This window comes from Amphimedon queenslandica, unplaced genomic scaffold (genome assembly GCF_000090795.2).
Source record: "Amphimedon queenslandica unplaced genomic scaffold, v1.1 AMPQUscaffold_12485, whole genome shotgun sequence".
In the NCBI taxonomy this organism is placed as follows: domain Eukaryota; kingdom Metazoa; phylum Porifera; class Demospongiae; order Haplosclerida; family Niphatidae; genus Amphimedon; species Amphimedon queenslandica.
The window spans coordinates 1-5,455 of record NW_003547278.1 but is presented as its reverse complement, the minus strand read 5'-3'; the positions used below and the strand labels follow the sequence as shown (position 1 = coordinate 5,455).

Genomic DNA, 5,455 nt, shown 5'->3' with positions numbered 1-5,455 from the left:
TTTTGCCAAATATATAAAGTAGAGAATTCTGAGTTTTTGTAATATTTTCTGATACATATACATGTTCTTATGTTGTGTAGAAAGTTTGAGCTGATTCCAATTAAATTTGGATTTTTTAATGAATTTTTAAAGTTGTTCAAAGATCGGGTCAAAGTCCCGGTACTATAGTACAGTGGCGTTAGCTAAATTTCACCAAATATAAAAAGTAGAGAATTCTCAGTTTTTGTAATATTTTCTGATGCTTGTAAGATTGGGCTAACTCAATTATAATCGTACAGTAAACAATGAGAATATAATAAAGAATACAACTGATCATACAGAAATAATAAGGAATTCTATCAATGATACATAATTATCCCACAATGCTTATACACGTACCTGTCCTTATGTTGTGTATAAAGTTTGAGTTAATATTTTCTTATTTTTTCCGAGAGGGTGGGAATATTTTTGGATTATTTTATTTTATTTTTGGAATTTTTCCTGATTTTTTCTGAGAGTGTAGGAATATTTTCAAATTTTTATTTATTTTTTGGAATTTTTGTATTTTTTCTCATGAGTGGTTGAGTATTTTTCGAATTTTTTAATTTTATTTTTGGAATTTAAAATTTTTTTTTCAGGAGTGTGGGAATTTATTCAAATTTTCTTTATTTAATTTTAGGAATTTATTTTGATTTTTTCTTCGAGCATGAAAATATTTTCCGAATAGTTTTATTATATTTTTCAAATTAAAAAAAAATTTTTTTTGGCAGCGTGGGAATATTGTTTTTGAAAACTTTTCTGATTTATTCAGAGAGTGTGGGAATATTTTTAGCTTTTTTAAGTTCAATTTTTGAAATATTTTTGGATTATTTAATCATAAGTGTAAAAATATTTTCGGATTATTTTTATATTATTTTTCAAATTTTTCTGATTTTTTTTTTGACAGCCTACAAATATTTTCATATTTTTTATTTAATTTTTGTAATTTTTTGAATTTTTCATTATGAGTGTTATAATAAATTTGGATTATTTTTGTTTTATTTTTGGAGTTTTTTTCTGATTTTTTTACGAGATCATGGAAATATTTTTGAATTATTTTATTTTTATTTTTGGAATTTTTTCTGAATTTTTTCCAACAGCATGGGAATATTTTCAGATTTTTTTAGAACGAAGAACCCTGTCAGGAAACACTCTCATTATTTCATACTCAATTCCTCTAGAACGTTGAGAGCTACGACCCAATCCTGAACCCTGTCCTATCCTAGACGACAACAGGTATCCCCAATTCTAATTATACATGTAGTAACTTCTAATTATAGTAACAACACATCTAAATATACTAACAACTATTACATGATGTAATCAGTAATGTGTTTATTTTTAGAATCATCACTAATAATAGTAACAATACATCTAAATATAGTAACAATTATTACATGATGTAATCTTTGTTGTGTCTATTTTTAGAATCATTACTGAGCTTGAGACTCTTAAGGAAGAGGCTGCAGAAGTTCAGAGGAAGATGGAGGAGACTGATACTGTAATGGCTGAAGTTGACAGAGTCTCCCAGCAATACCTGCCACTCTCCACCTCCTGCTCTGCCATGTACTTCACTCTGGAGTCACTCAATCAGGTAATTGAAATCATGTGACTGTCGTGTGATTTAGCAGTACTTTATTTTGATGGTTTTGCTTGAAAAATACATTAGGCCAGGTTTTAATTGGCAAATTTGTCCACGAATGTATTACTAAACATTTCACTATTGAAAATTTTGATTGCAAAATGCCAAAAAAATTTATGTAAAAATCCCTGTATACATGTACATGTACATGTACAGGGATTTTTTCAGAAATTGGCATATTTTTTAAATGGTCATAACTTGAAAAATTTAATTCGGAATCAGCTCAAACTTTGTACATAGCATAAGTACATCAATTTGTATTGAAAAATTTAATAAAAATTGGTCATGATTTTTGAGCCATTTTTTGGAAAAAAACCATGGGCTATAGTACAGGAATTTTTTCAGAATTTGGCATTTTTTTAAATGGCCGTAACTTGATGAATTTAAGTCGGAATCAGCTCAAACTTTGTACATAGCATAAGTACGTCAATATGTATCAGAAAATTTAATAAGGATTGGGGGTGATTTTTGAGCCATTTTTTGGAAAGAACTATGGGCTATAGTACATGGATTTTTTCAGAAATTGGCATATTTTTTAAAATGGCCTTACCTTGAAAAATTTAAGTTGGAATCAGCTACACAGTATAAGGATATCAATATGTATCAGAGAATGTAATAAAATTTTGAGGTGGTTTTTGAGCCATTTTTGGAAAAGAATAGGTGCTTTTAGCTTTTGCTTTTTTTCGGAAAATTTACTATTTTAAAATTGCTGCATATTTCAAAATTAATTTTTTTGTTAGAATCAGCTTAATGTCAGTATTAATAATAACGAATCATTTCTTATTATTTATTATAGGCTGTGGACCTGAGGCTGAACTCATCATCTCAAGGACTGATCTCTCATTCATATACTGAAGATCTATAGACTGGGTTTAGGAACTAAGGACTGTAACACTATAAGACTGGTTTAATTAATTAAAATCATTGTTGACTTGTACTCTACATGTATGACTGAAGTGTGTTTCTTATTTTATTGTCATTTTTCATTATTTAATCTCATTTCTGTTTATGAGTCATTGCGCCTGCTTTGGTATTAATGGCTCTCGCAATAATTTTAATCAAAATTCATAATAATCAATGATAAAAAGAAAACTTTGTGTATTAAACAAAAATGCTAAAATTATAAACAATAATGTTATGTAACTCTTTATAGTCTTCAGTTAATGTACAGTCAAACAGCAAACAATTAACCTATAGCAATGACAACATATTTAACAATACTATACTTAGAATACTTCTCAATGTAGTCTTCAATAGCAGAGAATTGTACTTATCCTCTTATTGTCATTAACCTAACAATGGAATGTAATTCATCATACATAGTTACTGTTAGTATCTATTCTTCTTGTATGTAGTGCTCTTAGCATCACTAGCAGTAGTAGCCACTAGTGATCCCAGGCAGTGTCACGTGGAGGCTGCACTACATTGCTGCCCACACTAGAACAGAGAACAATATAATTATATTGACACATACCTAATGTACTTGAACCTTTAACGGGAACTTGCTATAACCTTAGGAAAGAGAAGGTTAATACATGACACATATTGTAAGATGTGTCCAGTTTTAAATATCTGAACGTGTGATTTTGGAGAGGGAAATTTTGGTGAATTTGGCATTTTGATAATAGCCATTCACCAAAATAAAACCCACCATTATGAACCATTATGTACACATGTACATGCTCAATGGGACATGGACACAAATTAAAACACACCAAAAGGACGGCTGAGCTCCTTCAGGAATGGGAGAGAAAGAAACCAATACATGTAAGGGATAAAGGAACAGGTTACATGTACATGTAGACCTACTAGATGTTACGTACATTGTACACATGTACATTACATCATTAGTAAAATGATGAGAATTCAGTGACTGATATAACATACTGTGATATTTATTTACCACAATTCTCTGATTACTACAGTACTTCTGTATATGGAATTTAGTGATGCATATACATGTTCTTGTGTTGTGTAGAAAGTTTGAGCTGATTCTGATTAAATTTGGATTTTTTATGAATTTTTAAAGTTGCTCAAAAATTGGGTCATAGTCCCTGTACTATAGCAAGGCTGCAAAAGTCGTGGCAACCATTTTGTTTGGAGGTAAATCCTACTTAGTAATGCTACCACGTTACTAATAATAGTACAGGGGCGTCATCCAAATTTTGCCAAAATTTTCAAGTAGAGAATTCTCAATTTTTATAACATTTTTGATACATATACATGTTCTTATGTTGTGTAGAAAGTTTGAGTTGATTCCGATCAAATTTGGATTTTTTACAAATTTTTAAATTTGCTCCAAAATCAGGTCAAAATCCCTGTACTATGGTACAAGGGCGTCAGCCAAATTTTGCTAAAATTGTCAAGTAGAGAATTCTCAATTTTTATAACATTTTCTAATACATATACATGTTCTTATGTTGAGTAGAAAGTTTGAGTTGATTCCGATCAAATTTGGATTCTTACAAATTTTTAAAGTTGCTCCAAAGTCAGGTCAAAGTCCCTGTACTATAGTACAAGGGCGTTAGCTAAATTTTGCCAAAATTAAAAAGTAAAGAATTATCAGTTTTTGTAATATTTGCTGATACATATGCTTTTCCTTATGTTGTGTAAAGTTTGAGCTGATTCCGATTAAATTTTGATTTTTTATGAATTTTTAAAGTTGCTCAAAAATTAGGTCAAAGTCCCTGATAGTACAGGGGCGTGAGCTAAATTTTGCCAAATATATAAAGTAGAGAATTCTGAGTTTTTGTAATATTTTCTGATACATATACATGTTCTTATGTTGTGTAGAAAGTTTGAGCTGATTCCAATTAAATTTGGATTTTTTAATGAATTTTTAAAGTTGTTCAAAGATCGGGTCAAAGTCCCGGTACTATAGTACAGTGGCGTTAGCTAAATTTCACCAAATATAAAAAGTAGAGAATTCTCAGTTTTTGTAATATTTTCTGATGCTTGTAAGATTGGGCTAACTCAATTATAATCGTACAGTAAACAATGAGAATATAATAAAGAATACAACTGACTAAAATAAGAGTAGAAGAGAACGGAAGAGAGAAAGAACCACGAAGAAGAATAAGAATGATAATCATAACAACACACACCTATTTATACACATGCATACAGGAAATGACAAATAATACATCATACAGAAATAATAAGGAATTCTATCAATGATACATAATTATCCCACAATGCTTATACACGTACCTGTCCTTATGTTGTGTATAAAGTTTGAGTTAATATTTTCTTATTTTTTCCGAGAGGGTGGGAATATTTTTGGATTATTTTATTTTATTTTTGGAATTTTTCCTGATTTTTTCTGAGAGTGTAGGAATATTTTCAAATTTTTATTTATTTTTTGGAATTTTTGTATTTTTTCTCATGAGTGGTTGAGTATTTTTCGAATTTTTTAATTTTATTTTTGGAATTTAAAATTTTTTTTTCAGGAGTGTGGGAATTTATTCAAATTTTCTTTATTTAATTTTAGGAATTTATTTTGATTTTTTCTTCGAGCATGAAAATATTTTCCGAATAGTTTTATTATATTTTTCAAATTAAAAAAAAATTTTTTTTGGCAGCGTGGGAATATTGTTTTTGAAAACTTTTCTGATTTATTCAGAGAGTGTGGGAATATTTTTAGCTTTTTTAAGTTCAATTTTTGAAATATTTTTGGATTATTTAATCATAAGTGTAAAAATATTTTCGGATTATTTTTATATTATTTTTCANATTTTTCTGATTTTTTTTTTGACAGCCTACAAATATTTTCATATTTTTTATTTAATTTTTGTA

General features: G+C 28.7%; 1 long non-coding RNA gene across 1 annotated transcript; it reads left to right on the top strand.

Annotated features, from left to right (window-relative positions):
- Positions 1-1,148: 1,148 nt before the first annotated feature.
- LOC109587676 (uncharacterized) lies at positions 1,149-2,630 on the top strand. Its single transcript, XR_002187742.1, has 3 exons — positions 1,149-1,254; positions 1,447-1,612; positions 2,457-2,630. It is a non-coding gene; the product is annotated as an uncharacterized LOC109587676 (long non-coding RNA).
- The last annotated feature ends 2,825 nt before the right edge of the window (positions 2,631-5,455 follow it).